The sequence below is a fragment of the Salvelinus namaycush genome, chromosome 10 (genome assembly GCF_016432855.1).
Source record: "Salvelinus namaycush isolate Seneca chromosome 10, SaNama_1.0, whole genome shotgun sequence".
Classification (NCBI taxonomy): Eukaryota; Metazoa; Chordata; class Actinopteri; order Salmoniformes; family Salmonidae; genus Salvelinus; species Salvelinus namaycush.
The window spans coordinates 25975244-25996330 of NC_052316.1; positions in this window are offsets into that span (position 1 = coordinate 25975244).

The following is a 21087-nucleotide window of genomic DNA, read 5'->3' on the forward strand; positions in this document are numbered from 1 at the left end:
TGTTGTCCTTGATGATCTTTATGGCCTTCCTGTGACATCGGGTGGTGTAGGTGTCCTGGAGGGCAGGTAGTTTGCCCCCGGTGATGCGTTGTGCAGACCTCACTACCCTCTGGAGAGCCTTACGGTTGTGGGCGGAGCAGTTGCCGTACCAGGCGGTGATACAGCCCGACAGGATGCTCTCGATTGTGCATCTGTAGAAGTTTGTGAGTGCTTTTGGCGACAAGCCGAATTTCTTCAGCCTCCTGAGGTTGAAGAGGCGCTGCTGCGCCTTCTTCACAACGCTGTCTGTGTGGGTGGACCAATTCAGTTTGTCTGTGATGTGTACACCGAGGAACTTAAAACTTTCCACCTTCTCCACTACTGACCCGTCGATGTGGATAGGGGGGTGCTCCCTCTGCTGTTTCCTGAAGTCCACAATCATCTCCTTTGTTTTGTTGACGTTGAGTGTGAGGTTATTTTCCTGACACCACACTCCGAGGGCCCTCACCTCCTCCCTGTAGGCCGTCTCGTCGTTGTTGTTAATCAAGCCTACCACTGTAGTGTCATCCGCAAACTTGATGATTGAGTTGGAGGCGTGCATGGCCACGCAGTCGTGGGTGAACAGGGAGTACAGGAGAGGGCTCAGAACGCACCCTTGTGGGGCCCCAGTGTTGAGGATCAGCGGGGTGGAAATGTTGTTACCTACCCTCACCACCTGGGGGCGGCCCGTCAGGAAGTCCAGGACCCAGTTGCACAGGGCGGGGTCGAGACCCAGGGTCTCGAGCTTGATGACGAGTTTGGAGGGTACTATGGTGTTAAATGCTGAGCTGTAGTCGATGAACAGCATTCTCACATAGGTATTCCTCTTGTCCAGATGGGTTAGGGCAGTGTGCAGTGTGGTTGCGATTGCGTCGTCTGTGGACCTATTGGGTCGGTAAGCAAATTGGAGTGGGTCTAGGGTGTCCGGTAGGGTGGAGGTGATATGGTCCTTGACTAGTCTCTCAAAGCACTTCATGATGACGGAAGTGAGTGCTACGGGGCGGTAGTCGTTTAGCTCAGTTACCTTAGCTTTCTTGGGAACAGGAACAATGGTTGCCCTCTTGAAGCATGTGGGAACAGCAGACTGGGATAAGGATTGATTGAATATGTCCGTAAACACACCAGGCAGCTGGTCTGCGCATGCTCTGAGGACGCGGCTGGGAATGCCGTCTGGGCCTGCAGCCTTGCGAGGGTTAACACGTTTAAATGTTTTACTCACCTCGGCTGCAGTGAAGGAGAGCCCGCAGGTTTTGGTAGCGGGCCGTGTCAGTGGCACTGTATTGTCCTCAAAGCGAGCAAAAAAGTTATTAAGCCTGTCTGGGAGCAAGACATCCTGGTCCGCGACGGGGCTGGTTTTCTTTTTGTAATCCGTGATTGACTGTAGACCCTGCCACATACCTCTTGTGTCTGAGCTGTTGAATTGCGACTCTATTTTGTCTCTGTACTGGGACTTAGCTAGTTTGATTGCCTTGCGGAGAGAATAGCTACACTGTTTGTATTCGGTCATGTTTCCGGTCACCTTGCCCTGGTTAAAAGCAGTGGTTCGCGCTTTCAGTTTCACGCGAATGCTGCCGTCAATCCACGGTTTCTGGTTTGGGAATGTTTTAATCGTTGCTGTGGGTACGACATCGTCAATGCACTTTCTAATGAACTCGCTCACCGAATCAGCATATTCGTCAATGTTGTTGTTGGACGCAATGCGGAACATATTCCAATCCGCGTGATCGAAGCAGTCTTGAAGCGTGGAATCAGATTGGTCGGACCAGCGTTGAACAGACCTGAGCGAGGGAGCTTGTTGTTTTAGTTTCTGTTTGTAGGCTGGAAGCAACAAAATGGAGTCGTGGTCAGCTTTTCCGAAAGGAGGGCGGGGGAGGGCCTTATATGCGTCGCGGAAGTTAGTATAACAATGATCCAAGGTTTTACCAGCCCTGGTAGCACAATCGATATGCTGATAGAATTTAGGGAGTTTTGTTTTCAGATTGGCCTTGTTAAAATCCCCAGCTACGATGAATGCAGCCTCAGGGTGTGTGGTTTCCAGTTTACAAAGAGTCAGATAAAGTTCGTTCAGGGCCATCGTTGTGTCTGCTTGGGGGGGAATATATACGGCTGTGATTATAATCGAAGAGAATTCCCTTGGTAGATAATGCGGTCGACATTTGATTGTGAGGAGTTCTAGATCAGGTGAACAGAATGACTTGAGTTCCTGTATGTTGTTATGATCACACCACGTCTCGTTAATCATAAGGCATACCCCCCCGCCCCTCTTCTTACCAGAAAGATGTATGTTTCTGTCGGCGCGATGCGTGAAGAAACCAGCTGGCTGCACCGACTCCGTTAGCGTCTCTTGAGTTAGCCATGTTTCCGTGAAGCAGAGAACGTTACAATCTCTGATGTCTCTCTGGAATGTTACCCTTGCTCGGATTTCATCAACCTTTTTGTCAAGAGACTGGACATTGGCGAGTAGTATGCTAGGGAGTGGAGCGCGATGTGCCCGTCTCCGAAGCCTGACCAGGAGACCGCTACGTTTGCCCCTTTTACGGCGTCGCATAGGGTCGCCGGCTGGGATCAGATCCATTGTATTGGGTGGAAGGCAAAACACTGGATCCGTTTCGGGAAAGTCATATTCCTGGTTGGAACGATGGTGAGTTGACGTTGCTCTTATATTCAGTAGTTCCTCCCGACTGTATGTAATGAAACCTAAGATTACCTGGGGTACCAATGTAAGGAATAACACATAAAAAAACAAAATACTGCATATTTTCCAAGGAACGCGAAGCGAGGCGGCCATCTTGGTCGGCGCCGGAAGTCGGGTAACCTTTGAGATATTTTGTAGTCATGTTTGAGCAAGTTTGAACCAGTGTTTTTCTGGATCAAACGCACCAAATAAATGGACATTTTGGACATATATCGACGGAATTAATCGAACAAAAGGACCATTTGTGATGTTTATGGGACATATTGGAGTGCCAACAACAGAAGCTCGTCAAAGGTAAGGCATGAATTATATTTTTATTCTGCGTTTTGTGTCGCTCCTGCAGGGTTGAAATGTTTTCTCTCTTTTGTTTACAATGGTGCTATGCTCAGATAAATAGCATCGTATGCTTTCGCTGAAAAGCCTATTTGAATTCTAACATGTTGGCTGGATTCACAACCAGTGTAGCTTTAATTTGATATCTTAAATGTGTGATTTAATGAAAGTTTGATTTTATAGTAATTTTCATAGTCATTCTTTTTAATGTGGCGCTATGCATTTTCTCAGGCTTTTTGCCAAGTGATACAGTAGCGTCTTGCCTAAACTCAGATTTTTGGATATAAATATGAACTTTACCGAACATAAAATACATGTATTGTGTAACATGAAGTCCTATGAGTGTCATCTGTTGAAGATTATCAAAGGTTAGTGATTAATTTTATCTCTATTTCTGCTTTTTGTTAATGCTCTCTTTAGCTGGAAAAATGGCTGTCTTTTTCTGTGACTTGGCTCATAATCGTTTGGTGTGCTTTCGTCGTAAAACCTTTTTGAAATCGGACACTTTGGCTGGATTTACAACAAGTGTAGCTTTAAAATGGTGTAAAATACTTATATATTTGAGGAATTTAAATTATGGGATTTCTGTTGTTTTGAATTTGGCGCCCTGCAGTATCACTGGCTGTTGATGAGGTGGGACGCTAACGTCCCACATACCCTTGTCACGCCCTGGCCTTAGTTATCTTTGTTTTCTTTATTATTTTAGTTAGGTCAGGGTGTGACATGGGGGATGTATGTGTTTTGTATTGTCTAGGGGTTGTGTATGTTTATGGGGCAGTGTCTAGTCTAGGTGTATGTATGTCTATGTGTAGTGTTTAGTGTCAGCACTATTTGTTTATAGCATCACGTTCGTTCGTTTGTTGTTTTGTTTAAGTGTTCTTCATTGCGTCGCTTAAATAAATAGAAAATGTATTCACTTCACGCTGCGACTTGGTCCTCCTCTCTTCCAACATACAACGATCGTGACAACCCTAGAGAGGTTTTAACAAACTATAGTTTTGGCAGGTCTAGTTTGTGCATGACACAAGTAATTTCTAAAGACAAAGGAATTCTCCGGTTGAAACATTATTGAAGATTTATGATAAAAACATCCTAAAGATTGATTCTATAAATCGTTTGACATGTTTCTACGAACTGTAATGGAACTTTTTGACTTTTCGTCTGGCCTGCGCTTCGTGAATTTGGATTTGTGAACTAAATGCGCGAACAAAAAGGAGGTATTTGGACATAAATGATGGACTTTATCGAACAAAACAAACATTTATTGTTGAACTGGGATTCCTGGGAGTGCATTCTGATGAAGATCATTAAAGGTAAGTAAATATTTATAATGCTATTTCTGACTTCTGTTGACTCCACAACATGGCAGGTATCTGTATGGCTTGTTTTGGTCTCTGAGCGCTGTACTCCAGATTATTGCATGGTGTGCTTTTTCCGTAAAGCTTTTTTGAAATCTAACACAGCGGTTGCATTAAGGAGAAGTTTATCTATAATTCCATGCATAACACTTGTATCTTTTATCAATGTTTATTATGAGTATTTCTGTAAATTGATGTGGCTCTCTGCAAAATCACCGGATATTTTGGAAGCAAAACATTACTGAACATAATGCGCCAATGTAAACTGAGATTTTTGGATATAAATATGAACTTTATCGAACAAAACATACATGTATTGTGAACATGAAGTCCTATGAGTGTCATCTGATGAAGATCATCAAAGGTTAGTGATTCATTTTATCTCTATTTCTGCTTTTTGTGACTCCTCTCTTTGGCTGGAAAAATGGCTGTGTTTTTCTGTGACTAGGTGCTGACCTAGCATAATCGCATGGTATGCTTTCGTCGTAAAGCCTTTTTGAAATCGGACACTGTGGTGGGATTAACAACAAGTTTATCTTTTAAATGATGTATAATACTTGTATGTTTGAGGAATTTTAATTTTGAGATTTCTGTTGTTTTGGCGCCCTGCACTTTCACTGGCTGTTGTCAAGTCGATCCCGTTAACGGGATCTCAGCCATAAGAAGTTTTAATGGTACTGTTTTTTGCTCATTTTTGGGTTCCCTGTGTTGCCAACCTGAAATGTGGGAGAATGTGAGATACAGTATATTGTAGCCTAATCTTTGACATTTTGTAATAATGTACAGTATTTATAGTCAGGGGGTGTTGTGCTTGTTTCGAGTGTAATGATATAATTGGTGTTATTTGTTGATGATGTTTTGATAGTTTAATTAATTTATAAAAGTCTGTTAGCATAGAAGCGAAAGTTAGCCCCAGTCAAGCTAGCCTGTGGTAGTCATGGCGACAGGACCAACTTGTTGTTTTTAGGGATACTTTGAAATTGCATGACGAAGATGTATCTATGAGATAAGAGGATAATGGAAACCTTTTTCCAAATTATTATATTATATTTTTTGTATGTTGGCTATTTAGAATTGTTTAAGAGTAGCCAAGTCAGTTGAATGAGAGAGACCCAACTGAAAACTGTATTGAAGAGAGACGCACCAGATAAACTATTTTAAATATTCAAGGTTTCAGACTCCCTTCATTCTTCTCACCATACCCTATCCAGTTCCCAAGGTTTAAGAGGGTGCACTACACTACTAGACCATGTTGTGGTTTTTCACTATGAGCTAAAGGGGTTTAAGAGGGTACTAGGCCTACACTTCGCCATTGCAAAGCAAGTAGTCAATGATGCATTATGTGAGTACCATAAATTACTATGTGTTTGGTCACTTTACCTGAAAAGCAGTGGGACACAGTTCATCATAATACGTTGTAAAGAACTACCATGCTTTCATGTTTCACTAAATGCTGCTAGTTCAAAACCATGGTATATTTTTCATTGTACTACCATGGTTCCTTTGTCTACCAGGGTAGCTAGTACAATGAAAAATATATAATTTTTGGGGGGGGTCACTACCATGGCAAGAAAATACCATGGTATTTGTACCAGTACCATAGTATTTTCCTGCCATGGTAATGACCCAAAAAACATGGTAATTTTTTCATTGTACTACCATGGTACATTTTTGTAAGGGACCTAGGCTACAACAACACAATGTAATGAATCATGTTATTGTTTTCAAGTGAGTACAAAACTCTAGTCTAGGTTGTCAACTGCAGTGAATCGCCTATGTCATTTGAATAACCGCTCAAAAGCCTAACATTTAAAATGCATATTCATTTCGAAATATGTGCAACTAGGTTGCCTGATTGGGCAGCCATTTGGATCAGTTATGTTGTTTTCTCTGCAGTTTAGCCTACACAGTCCAGGCACATTAGCAGGACAATAATATGGTGCATTTTGTCATGATGTACAGTGTCAGCTAAAAGGAACATGCTAATGCAGGGATTTCTAGTGGAATTATAATAATGCGCGAGCACGGAGGAAGTTGTTTCCGTGTTTTAAAAGTGTTTGAATTGGTTAGTGTCCGGAGTTTTCCTGGTTAGGTTACCATATAAGGAAAAACTCTGGGCCCCAGGGGGTAAAAATTGCCCTGCCACTCTGGGACCTATGGTGCCACCAGTCTGACCACTCTGGGACCTATGGTGCCACCAGTCTGACCACTCTGGGACCTATGGTGCCACCAGTCTGACCACTCTGGGACCTATGGTGCCACCAGTTTGCTTGCAGATGTCAGTTATCGTCAGGTATGAGGATGATCAAGGCTTTATTCAGGAACATTTCTTTGATCTGCTTTGATGTGTCAAGTGGGCGAGATGCGCAGTCTGTGTTTGAATGTACATTCCAGAGTGTAACTTCATGGAGAAACTTGTTACCCAACCCTATGATGGTACTGCTGTAATGGAATGCTAATTCCATAAAAAGTCCCCTCCGGTTACCTGATTAAGAGGAGATTCCACTACCATTGTCAACTCTCTCCTGACATGAACTGAAGCCATGTCTCATGTGCCCTCTCAACCACTGGCACATTGAATGTTTCCTCTCCAAGCACTGTGAGTAGACCTGTCAATTTTCTCTCATTACTGTATGTAGAGTCAATCATATAGGCAAACACAATCACATTATTACACATACATTATTTTACTACTTGCTTGGACTAACTCATTCGTAGCTCTTTTGTCTAACTGTAGTGTGTTGTGTCATTGTTTTTTGTATTCCCAGTCAAATCCTGTCCTGCCCTCAGTGGAAGAGTTGAGCTCTTCTCCAACACAGTCCATTCATGGTGACCCTGTCCTGCACTAAAGCCTCTGAACACCTCAACCCCTGTCCTGCACTGAGGCATCTGAACACCTCAACCCCTGTCCTGCACTAAAGCCTCTGAACACCTCAACCCCTGTCCTGCACTGAAGCCTATGAACACCTCAACCCCTGTCCTGCACTGAGGCCTCTGAACACCTCAACCCCTGTCCTGCACTAAAGCCTCTGAACACCTCAACCCCTGTCCTGCACTGAGGCCTCTGAACACCTCAACCCCTGTCCTGCACTGAGGCATCTGAACACCTCAACCCCTGTCCTGCACTGAAGCCTCTGAACACCTCAACCCCTGTCCTGCACTGAAGCCTCTGAACACCTCAACCCCTGTCCTGCACTGAGGCCTCTGAACACCTCAACCCCTGTCCTGCACTGAAGCCTCTGAACACCTCAACCCCTGTCCTGCACTGAAGCCTCTGAACACCTCAACCCCTGACCTGCACTGAAGCCTCTGAACACCTCAACCCCTGTCCTGCACTGAGGCCTCTGAACACCTCAACCCCTGTCCTGCACTGAAGTCAAGCCTCTGAACACCTCAACTCATGCCTCATACCCTCATTCAATCACTGCTGTGATCCCTTCCCAACTGTGTACAGTAAGTAGCCCTCTCATTCCCATACCTCATAATATTGCACTGTAAATGTCTTTATTAAATGCTTTATGTTAAAATAATTTGTCTTTGACGATTTTTGAAACACGCTTGTCGTCTGCATGCGGTTCGTGCCTATACCGTGGGTCTCCCATCCTCCTTAGGTTTTCAAGTCACCAGCCTCCACTGATCTGAATGTCAGCACAACTGAACAGTTTTAGTGTTTAGCGAACTTATCTCTTGTCATATCCCCACAATGCTCCCACAACCTAAAGAAACATTCTGGGAACCTATAAAGAACAGACTAAATGTATTCTCGGAACGATCTAGTAGCATCAGGTGAATTTTTATTTTGCATTATTTTGTCAAATCTGGGATTTTCACAGAACCAATTTTTGTTTTCTGGGATGATTTTCTCAAACTGATCAGAGTATATCAAAAGAATATTCAACAATTCTCCCCAATGACAACTGATTTACAGTATCTCACCAAAGCAGTTGTAAACCTACCAGTAACTGCTGGCCAGGTGCTTCTGGGGAGTTTCAGACTGATCGTTCACTGACTGGAGGAATGTGTATGTGTGAATGCCCATTCTAGTGCAGGTGGGACTTCTCAGTAAAGGTGGGAGTATAGAATCAGTGTGAATGGGTTTCCCCCTAAAGAGTCCCCTACATAGTTTTATTTACTCCTCAGCTAAACCAGGAAGTACTATTGAGCTGAATCTATAAGTGAGACTAGGAGAGACGCTATTATCGTGTCTGAGTGCAGGGAGAATACAAAACAAGTTGTCTGTTTCTCTGAGGGGTGTTTACAGATGGGCTCGGACTAGCTTGAAGCTGGTGCTTTGTGTATGAGGTTTGTGTAAAGCTCTATATCTCAAGAGGAGTATTGTGTAGGGTGGTTTTAGGGGAATGTGTGTGCAAGCGCCTATATGACCCTAGGAGGGTGTGGTGTGCACATGTTGGGGTATTTACTGTGTGTGTAAGTGTATGCATGTAGCCTCTACCCGCCTTCCTTAGCTTGTCCCCACAGGACCAGCTTTACTAGCAGTATTACAGCTGTGTAGGCTACCTGATTGGGCAAGGTTTTTAAATTAGCATGTTTGGTTGAGAAATAGATTAAGAGAAAATTAAGAGAGAAAGAGAGGGGTGGTGAGTGGAGCTTTGATCGTGGCGTAAGTTCTTTCTCTTTTGAGGGCACGATAGCAATGCTTACAAACACACACACACACACAAGTGCCAAGGCTTTCCCTCCCTCTCTGTTTTCACAGCTCAAACCCAAGATGTGCTCTCTCATCTCTCTCTCCCAACTGTTTTTGTTGTTTTTCCCTACTTTTTTCTCTATTTCTTTATATCTCTTTTTATTTCAGAATAAGTGTTGACAACCTTTCCAAATGATACATGTGATTTTTTTTCATGGTTTCTTTGACCATTGTTCACTTTGAGCTGAGCTATCAAAACTTACGTCCCCAAACAATACATTTTATATATATATATCACAATAGGGTGCATGTTGAGCTTCTGTACATACATACATACATACATACATACATACATACATACATACATACATACATACATACGTACATACATACATACATACATACATACATACGTACATACATACATACATACATACATACATACGTACATACATACATACATACATACATACATACATACGTACATACGTACAGTACATGCACACACACAATATGGTGTTTTCCTAATGTTCTATGGGTCATGACAAACCCTGAATCAACCCTTCTATCACACCATGCCACTCCATTATCCAGATATTCTTTTTCCATATGTTGTTGGTTGGAACAGTGGACTTGTGGCTTGGCTCCATCCATCCCACCCTCCTACTCGCTTTCTCCATGCCCACTGATACCACCCTCAGCCTGGCTAGGGCTCAGTGTGTTCTCGCCTGGCTCCAGTAGGCCTTACCAGGAGCCAGAAAGTCGCAGTCGCAGTAGTGACACCCTCCCTGGGGTACTAGGACACTCATCACCCTGGTATGCTGGAGGAGAAAGTTCACGTGTGTTGTGATCAACATGGGAATCAAACAGTGAGTAATCCTCAATCAGCCTCACTGTGTGGGCGTTATATTAGGAAAATCTGCTCTATGAGTCGAGTTTGGTAGAAGTTGTCTGTTCAGTCTGTTCTTGGGAATATGTGTGTGTGTGGGGGGGAGGGGGTGCAGAGAGAGAGGAGGGAGAACAAGAAAGAGAGAGAGAGAGAGAGAGAGAGGGAGAAAAGACAGTGAGAAGGAGGGAGAGAGACCACTTACAGCCTCTTACCCCTGACCTCTGACCCCTGTGCAGGGTTAAGTATGGGAATGAAGAGGTTACAGGGTTAATCACAAACCCTCTTAGAAGTCATAATCGACCCCCCACCCACGCCTTGTCCACCCCACTCTACCCCTCTCCAAGAGCTGCCCCCGCTCACATCGACCATACACAACCCCATCTCCCATACACAACCCCTACCACCACCAGTCCAACAAGCTAGTCTTTATGTCTGCAGCTAAATAGATGCTCTCCACTGTTTCCCCATTGCATACTTAGCATGCCGCTGCAGGCAACAAGGTCATCCCCCCCTGCCCCTAACTAACCCCCTACCCCAACCCCCTCTCTCATTCAACCTCCCCCTAGGGTCTCCCACATCCCTGCACTGGGTTCACACAAACACACGCACACACACACACATCACACACGCACATAGACACACAACATCTCTGGAATGATAGCAGCATTTGGAGAATAAATGGATGAAGAGAAATTCCAATCGGAATTTCCTTTGTCTTGTTTCTCTCATTCTCCCCTCAGTCAGTGTGTTTCTGTCTGGCCTGGAGATATGAAGAGGAGTGTGTGTGTGTGTGTGTGTGTGTGTGTGTGTGTGTGTGTGTGTGTGTGTGTGTGTGTGTGTGTGTGTGTGTGTGTGTGTGTGTGTGTGTGTGTGTGTGTGTGTGTGTGTGTGTGTGTGTGTGTGTGTGTGTGTGTGTGTGTGTGTGTGTGTGTGTGTGTGCACGTATGAATGTGTGCTTCCAAGTGGATGTCAATAGGGGTGGGATGGAGAGGAGCTCCAAGAGAGATAGGGAGATGGGAACAAGGGAGAGAGACAGAGAGGGAGAGAATGATGGCAGGAATGGGGAGTAATTGGTTTGGATGAAAAATGAGTCCTTGACCCTTATTCAACTTCAGCGATGGCTAGGAATGTGAAACCCCCTTATCCCCCTCCACCATTCCTGCCTCTCATAAAGACCTTTAACTGGAGGGAGGGAAAAGGAGGGAGGGGTTACACAGGTTGGGGTGTGGTGGTGATGGGTGCGGTAAGGAGCCCTGTGTGTGTGCCAGGGTCTCAGCTGTCTCAGGCACCATTAGTGTCTAATAGGGCCATAACTCCAGGCTTTTAGCTCCGTTCATTAGCATGGCAGACAGCCAACTAACCCCAACACCCCCTCCCCTTCACTGTCACACACACACACACACACACACACACACACACACACACACACACACACACACACACACACAAACACACACACACACACAACTAACTGTCCTACCCAGCCCCACCCTAGATGCAGCCGCACCAGGAGAACCTCTCTCTCTCTCTCTCTCTCTCTCACAAACACACACATGCACGCACATACACATACCAGCTCCACATCACCATTCTGCCACAGATGTCTACTGTACATTACCACTCCCCTTCCCAAAGGTCCAGAGGAGGGACCGCCCACCTGGGGCCTCGATGAGCAGAGGGACGGGACTCAGGGGTGTAGACTTACACACACATTGGGACTCAGGTGTACATTGGCAGTCCTCACAATTTTAGGAGCTTCACTTGATAGAATGAGTTGTGTTATGTGTGTTATGGTGTTTTCAAATCAAAGTGTATTGGTTGTGTACGCAGATTTGCAGTTGTTATCTGAAATATCAGAATTAACAAAGTCAGATTCCGTGATATAGACACACTACCTGTCAAAAGTTTGAACACACCTACTCATTCAAGAGTTTTTCTTTATTTTCACTATTTTCTAATTGTAGAATAATAGAGAAGACATCAAAACTATTAAATAACACATATGGAATCTTAAAGTAACCAAAAAAGTGTTAAACAAATAAAAATATATTTGAGATTCTTCAAAATAGCCACCCTTTGCCTTGATGACAGCTTTGCACACGCTTGGCATTCTTTCAACCAGCTTCACCTGGAATGCTTTGGTAGCTATGCTGGTTAAGTCTGCCTTGAATTGTAAATAAATCACTGACAGTGTCACCAGCAAAGCACCCTCACACCATCACACCTCCTCCTCCGTGCTTCACGGTGGTAACCACACATGCGGAGATTATCCATTCACATACTCTCACAAAGACATTGGAACCAAAAATCTCAGATTTCCACCAGTCTAATGTCCATTGCTCGTGTTTCTTGGCACAATCAATTATCTTCTTCTTGTTGATGTCCTTAAGTAGGGGTTTCTTTGCAGCAATTCGACCATGATGGTTTTATTCACACAGTCTCCTCTGAACAGTTAATGTTGAGATATGTCTGTTCATGAACTCTGTGAAGCATTTATTTGGGCTGCAATCTGAGGTGCAGTTAACTCTAATGAATTTATCCTCGGCACCAGAGGTAACTCTGGGTCTTCCTTTCCTGTGGCGGTCCTCATGAGAGCAAATTTCATCATAGTCCTTGATGCTTTTTGCAACTGCACTTGAAGAAACGTTCAAAGTTCTTGGATGGACTGTCGTTTCTATTTGCTTATTTGAGCTGTTCTTGCCTTAATATGGACTTAGCATTTTACCAAATAGGGCTATCTTCTGTATACCACCCTTACATTGTCACAACACAACTGACTGGCTCAAATGCATTAAGAAGGAAAGAAATTCAACAAATGAACTTCTAACAAGGCACACATGTTAATTGAAATGCATTCCAGGTGACTACCTCATGAAGCTGGATGAGAGAATGCCAAGAGTGTGCAAAGCTGTCATAAGGGCAAAGGATGGCAACTTTGAAGAATCTCAAAATTGAAATATATTCACAGTTTTGAGGTCTTCACTATTATTCTACAATGTAGAAAATAGTAAAAGAAAGAAAAACCCTTGAATGAGTAGGTGTGTCAAAACTTTTGACTGGTACTGTGTATATATATATATATATATATATATATATATATATATATATATATATATATATATATATATATATACAGTATATAGTTGAAGTCGGAAGTTTACATACACTTACGTTGGAGTCATTAAAACTTTTTTTTCAATCACTCAACAAATTTCTTGTTATTAACAAACTATAGTTTTGGCAAGTCGGTTAGGACATCTACTTTGTGCATGACACAAGTCATTTTTCCAACAATTGTTTACAGACAGATTATTTAACTTATAATTCACTGTATCACAATTCCGGTGGGTCAGAAGTTTACATACACTAAGTTGACTGTGCCTTTAAACAGCTTGGAAAATTCCCGAAAATTATGTCATGGCTTTAGAAGCTTCTGATAGGCTAATTGACATAATTTGAGTCAATTGGAGGTGTACCTGTGGATGTATTTTGAGGGCTACCTTCAAACTCAGTGCCTCTTTGCTTGACATCATGGGAAAATCAAAAGAAATCTGCCAAGACCTCAGAAAAAGACCTCCACAAGTCTGGTTCATCCTTGGGAGCAATTTCCAAACGCCTGAAGGTACCATGTTCATCTGTACAAACAATAGTACGCACGTTTAATTAAACATCATGGGACCACACAGCTGTCATACTGCTCAGGAAGGAGACGCGTTCTGTCTCCTGGAGATCAACGTACTTTGGTGCGAAAAGTGCAAATCAATCCCAGAACAACAGCAAATGACCTTTTGAAGATACTGGAGGAAACAGGTACAAAAGTATCTATATCCACAGTAAAACGAGTCCTATATCGACATAACCTGAAAGGCCGCTCAGCAAGGAAGAAGCCACTGCTACAAAACTGCCATAAAAAAACCAGACTACGGTTTGCAACTGCACATGGGGACAAAGATCGTACTTTTTGGAGAAATGTCCTCTGGTCTGATGAAACAAAAATATTACTGTTTGGCCATAATGCCATCGTTATGTTTGGAGGAAAAAGGGGGAAGCTTGCAAGCTGAAGAACACCATCCCAACCGTGAAGCACGGGGGTGGCAGCATCATGTTGTGGGGGTGCTTTGCTGCAGGATGGACTGGTCCACTTCACAAAATAGATGGCATCATGAGGAAGGGAAATTATGTGGATATATTGAAGCATCTCAAGACATCAGTCAGGGCAATTTCTCACATGGAATAGCCTTAATTCCTCAGAACAAGAATAGACTGACGAATTTCAGGAGAAAGTTATTTGTTTCTGGCCATATTGAGCCTGTAATCGAACCCACAAATGCTGATGTTCCAGATACTCAACTAGTCTAAAGAATGCCAGTTTTATTGCTTCTTTAATCAGAACAAGTTTACAGCTATGCTAACATAACTGCAAAAGGGTTTTCTAATCATCAATTAGCATTTCAAAATGATAAACTTGAATTAGCTAACACAACGTGCCATTGGAACACAGAAGTGATGGTTGCTGCTAATGGGCCTCTGTACACCTATGTAGATATTCCATAAAAAATCAGCTGTTTCCAGCTACAATAGTCATTTACAACATTAACAATGTTTACACTGTATTTCTGATCAATTTTTATGTTATTTTAATAGCCAAAAACTTGCTTTTCTTTCAAAAACAAGGACATTTCTAAGTGACCCCAAACTTTTGAACGGTAGTGTATATTAAGAGAAGTAAACAATAATGAACCATTAGAATGTCTGAAAATATAGTGTTATGAATAGAATGTTTAAACAGCAACAGGTGAAGCCATTGGTTCCACCCAAGGTTTTATGACAGGGTTGGGGCCAACAGTAGACCTGAGGGGCCCCAGGGGAGAAAGCCGTTAGCCGAGATAGGTACTGAGGGACACGTTAGGGCCCCTCTTATTACTGATCCATTTCACAAGACGGAGTGGGGGGGTATGGAGAGAGACAGAGGGAGAGAGTTTGACAGAAAGTGAGAAAGGAGGGAGACAGGGAGAGAAAGAGAAATGGTAAGAGGAGTTACAGAATGTTAGGGTGGGGGGTTTTGAGACTGAAAAAGAAAGAAAAGTATGTGAAATTCTAAACTTGTCGTTTACATCTGGGTTTTTGCACTGTGGCCCATACCCATAGACCATCCCTCCCTCTGCTACACATATAGCCAATACACTGAGTATACCAAACACCCCCCCCCCCCCTCCGCCTTTTGCCCTCAGCCTTAATTCAACGGGGCATGGACTCTACAAGGTGCTGGCCCATGTTGACTCCAATGCTTCCCACAGATGTGTCAAGTTGGCTGGATGTCCTTTGGGTGATGGACCATGTTTTCTACACATGGGATACTGTTGATTGTGAAAAACCCAGCAGCGTTGCAGTTCTTGACACAAACCGGTGCGCCTGGCACCTACTACCGTAAACAGTTCAAAGGCACTTAAGTATTTTGCCTTGCCCATTCACTCTCTGAATGGCACACAAACACAATCCATGTCTCAATTGTCTCAAGACTTAAAAATCCTTCTTTAACCTGTGACCTCCCCATTATCTACACTGATTGAAGTGGATTTAATAAGTGACATCAATAAGGGATCATAGCTTTCACCTGGATTCACCTGGTCAGTCTATGTCATGGAAAGAGAATGTTCTTAATGTTTTGTATATGTAACGGATGTGAAATGTCTAGCTAGTTAGCGGTGGCTAATAGCCTTTCAATCGGTGACGTCACTTGCTCTGAGACCTTGAAGTAGTGGTTCCCCTTGCTCTGCAAGGGCCGCGGCCTTTGTGGAGCGATGGGTAACGATGCTTCGTGGGTAACTGTTGTTGATGTGTGCAGAGGGTCCCTGGTTTGCGCCCGGGTCGGGGTGAGGGGACGGACTAAAGTTAAAACTGTTACATATACTCAGTGTATATCTGAATACACTGGCAAGAAAAAGCACAAATGTATGTGACTAATTACAGATGTTTCTAAAAACAGAGAGAGACAAAGGGGAAGAGAGAGAGAGACAAAAGGGAAAAGAGAGAGAGAATCAGAAAAAGAGATGGGGAGAGAGAATCAGAGAGGGGGAGAGAGAAACAGATAAATAAATATTGGCACTATTTCACCTTGATGTAAAACAATCATACTTCCATGTGAAAAAGGGAGAGAGAGAGAGAAACAGAAAGAGAGTGGGCATGATAGCGTTGGGATGCAATACGTTGTGTTCCTGTTAAGCCCATCTGGACAACATGTGAGTGGGTTGTGGAGATTCTTTAGGTATGTTTTATGGCAGCCTGGCTCTGGGGTTTATAGCTTGGCTCAGCCTCAGCCACACTGTTCAGATAAGAGCCAGCATGAACTGGCTTGGACTGTACACAGCCATTCATCTGATTGAAGGAGAAAAAAACAATGGATACTAGTCTGTACTTTATTTCACATCAGGAATACAACATACAGTGAAACCAAAACCCTGAGAAGAGATTAGTTGGGCATTTCGGTTGTTTTTTCCCCCCTCTCTCCCCCATCCCCGTCACCTCCCCCAGCCCCTCCTGCCCATGCTGGTTTGTTATGGTCTCTGTGGTCCACTAAACCCCATTCCATCCCAGACAGGGCTGCTAATGATGCTACGTGCTAACGTAGCTCAGTTCTGGTTTTAATCAGCCTGTAACTGTTGGTGACGGCCCCATGATGCACTGGTGTTCCCCCTGCCTTTATGGCCTTAAAGGGCCCCTCAGGAGGTTAGAATGGGACGACTGACTGGAGATGCAGAGAAACATTGAGGGAATGGGATGATGACTCACTGTTCAAATTACAACAAGCCACACTGAGGGTTGTTTCAATCACAATGGGTTTTTAATCGATTGCTGAGAAAAAGCTCTAAGGTTGGACGACCTAGTATAGAAACTACTTTTAAACTGTTTTTAGGGGTTGTTTCGAAAATAAAAGCATAGGAGAGTGAATGGTTGAAATTGACTGTGGCTTTAGTAGAGCACTTCTCAGTGTCTTTGTTCTTGAGAAAGCATGGGCATTATTCATCTTATACTCACCCTCCTTGGCCGTCCTTTGGGGGAAATTGGTCGTCATCTCTAGATGCACTATTACACAGCTATTATAATCACCTAACTAACTGTAATGACTGTTACTGGATCATTATGTCTGATGATAAGTCAAGATTACTGTGTAGATAAACACACGCACACACACACACATTCTTAACAATAAGTCTTGATGCTATGTGTAACTGCTTCAGGGCTCCCTCGCAGAGTAAACACTCCAGCTATCACCAGGTCAGGTTGATCTTTGGGAACCAGCACCAGGGTACATTCACACAGCACATGCTATCCTGCTAATTTCTTATCATCGTTTTCCACAAAGTTCTAGTAATTTTTCTCTTAATGTTGTTAGCGGTGACACGCCTGGGTTAGATAGAATTTGTAAAGCACATTTTTCTTTGTGTTTGAACTGTACATATGAAAGAGATTGGGTTTCCTCCAGGGTGGCAGGGGGACGGGGGTATCTCGCTCGGTGGAACCCCTTCTCCCCTGACAGATGAGAATCAGGACGAGGATTTGCAGAGTAGAGGTGTTTGCGGGTTTGAGTTGGGAGCATAGGAAGGACTGTTTTCAAGTAAAGATATTTTTGTGATAACTTCGGGTGATCAGACACACACACATCAAACTATAGATTATATGGTGTATTCTGCCATCATGTTGCTGTATAGTGTTTCATGTCACCAGATGCTTGGGGATGTTCAGAATAGAGATCCATTGATTTAGTAATAACTGTCACTGAGGCACTCTGAGACTGATGATCTACTATTCAACAAGGATGGGAGAGGACACACATACATACACACACAGAGACAGATAGGCAGGCAAAGGAGAGGTCAAAGGCCATATACAACACTTGTATACAGGGGCATTATGCACCCCAAAAATCTGAGGGGGAACAAAGTACGTGATGATGGCTGGGGGGTGGACCGAAGAGGGAATAGGCCCCCCGACCATAAGTTGGAGAATTCTTTATTTTTCGAACACCTGAAACAGCTTTTTCTATATCTAAGAATACCTCTTGAGCTGTCTGTATCGCCCTGACTGGTGGTTCTCTTTTTACAGAAACTAAATATGCTTCTCTGCTAAAAATCTGGGTAAAAGATTGAAAGGTGTGTGAGTATTATTCAGCACGTTAACAGTGCCTTCAGAAAGTATTCACACCCTTTACTTTGTCCACATTTTGTTGTTACATCCTGAAATTGATTAAATAGAGATGTTGTGTCACTGATCTACACACAATACCCCATAATGTCTAAGTGGAATTTGGTTTGTCAAAAAAATACATATATTAATACAAAATTAAAAGCTGAAATGTCTTAAATCAATAAGTATTCAATCCCTTTGTTATGGCAAGCCTAAATAAGTTCAGGAGTAAAAATAGGCTTAACAAACCACAGAATAGGTTGCATGGACTCATTCCATGTTACTTATTTTCTCAAAATAAGAAATCCTATTCAAGAATTGACTACATCTTTATTTCCAATTGACTGGATAAAAAAATTCATGATATAGTGATGTCGGATCATTCTCCAGTATCATGCTTGATTACACCAATAGAAAATACACTTAATGACAGAATTTGGAGAATGACTGAGCTCATCTTCTGGACCCGAAATGTATTAAATAAGTAAACAAAAACTAAAAATGTTTACCATTAGAAATGTAGACAGAGGACAGAAGAAATTATACCCCGAATATAATTTGTGATAACTTTAAGGCATACATTAGGGGAATGATAATCTCGTACTCTGTAAAAATCTTATTTAGAAATTAAAATTCAATAAAAATAAAACACTATTTTAGAAAAAGCCCATTAAAAAATCTTTACAAGGTAAAGAAGAAAATACAATTTCTAAATTCATGGAATACGATATTTTACTTTTGAAGAGAGACAACAGCTTCAGGTTAAACTCAAATAAAGCATATTACTTAATTTCAAGTAAACCTGGTTAATATCTAGCAGCTCTCACAAAATGAATACATGCTTACCAGTCATAATTTTAAAAGATACAAATGCGGTAATTAGAAACAACAACACGATTAATGACAATATTAAAATAAAAAAAAGGTCAAATTAAGTATTACAATCAAAATATTGACACACGCTATAGCCTTCTTAGACTCAACAGCTTTGAAGCAATTATCAGCAGACAAAAGATAATAACTAAAAACAGTGATCACCCAAAAATAACTATAGGATACTGTTAAAACATTCGCGCAGAAAAAAGACCAGGAATTGATAGCTTCCGCGTAAAATTCTATTCAACATTTTGGGACAAAGTAGCACCCCTATTTACACAAGTAACATCACACATGTCACTCAATTCAGTACTTCCTAGTTCCATGTACCAGGAAAATCTGGAGAGTCCCCTGCTGGTTATAGACCCATAAGTTTAATAAATTGTGACAATAAAATAATAACAAAACTTATAAGCAATAGAATGGGAAAAGTCTTACCAGACTTGATAAATATCAAGCAGGATTTATTAAAAAATGTACACTTACAAACAAATACAAGAACATGTTTCAATTTAATACAATATGCAAAAAAACTAAATATAGATTTGTCAATAATGGCTGTTGATGCAGAAAACACTTTAGACCGTCTTGAATGGCCTTTTCTATTCAAAACTTCGGAAGCTATCAACTTACCAGCTGAAATATTGCATTTTATATGAATATTATATAAGTGTCCTCAAGCAAAAATATACACAAATAATCTATTATCTGATGAAATTGCTTTAGAAAGGGGCACAAGGCAGAGCTGTCCTCTTTCCCGCCTCCTGTTTACACTGGAATTTTAACCTTTTCATACGTGAGTTCCAAATATCTCTAACGGTCACCCCAGCATTAGTTTTTTATGCCTGTGATGTTAGAATGCACTAACCATTCCAAAATGGTATTGTTACGCAACAGGACATTTAATCTGCGCTGCCCTCAAACCAGGGCCCTCGGAGTGTGGTGTCAGGAAAATAACCTCACACTCAACGTCAACAAAACAAAGGAGATGATCATGGACTTCAGGAAACAGCAGAGGGAGCACCCCCCTATCCACATTAACGGGACAGTAGTGGAGAGGGTAGTAAGTTTTAAGTTCCTCGGCGTACACATCACGGACAAACTGAATTGGTCCACCCACACAGACAGCGTTGTGAAGAAGGTGCAGCAGCGCCTCTTCAACCTCAGGAGACTGAAGAAATTCTGCTTGTCACCAAAAGCACTCACAAACTTCTACAGATGCACAATCGAGAGCATCCTGTCGGGCTGTATCACCGCCTGGTATGGCAACTGCTCCGCCCACAACCGTAAGGCTCTCCAGAGGGTAGTGAGGTCTGCACAACGCATCACCGGGTGCACACTACCTGCCCTCCAGGACACCTACACCACCCGATGTCACAGGAAGGCCATAAAGATCATCAAGGACAACAACCACCCGAGCCACTGCCTGTTCACCCCGCTATCATCCAGAAGGCGAGGTCAGTACAGGTGCATCAAAGCAGGGACCGAGAGACTGAAAAACAGCTTCTATCTCAAGGCCATCAGACTGTTAAACAGCCACCACTAACATTGCGTGGCTGCTGCCAACATACTGACTCAACTCCAGCTCACTTTAATAATGGAAATTGATGGAAATTTATCAAAAATGTATCACTAGCCACTTTAAACAATGCCACTTAATATAATGTATATGTATATACTGTACTCTATATCATCTACTGCATCTTGCCATCTTTATGTAATACATGTATCACTAGCCACTTTAAACTATGCACTTTTATGTTTACATACCCTACATTACTCATCTCATATGTATATACTGTCCTCGATACCATCTACTGCATCTTGCCTATGCCGTTCTGTACCATCACTCATTCATATATCTTTATGTACATATTCTTTATCCCTTTACACTTGTGTGTATAAGGTAGTGTTGTGGAATTGTTAGGTTAGATTACTTGTTAGATATTACTGCATTGTCGGAACTAGAAGCACAAGCATTTCGCTACACTCGCATTAACATCTGCTAACCATGTGTATGTGACAAATAAAACATTTGATTTGATTTGATTTGAAGGCACGCTGCCTGTTTTTTGTACATTTCAAA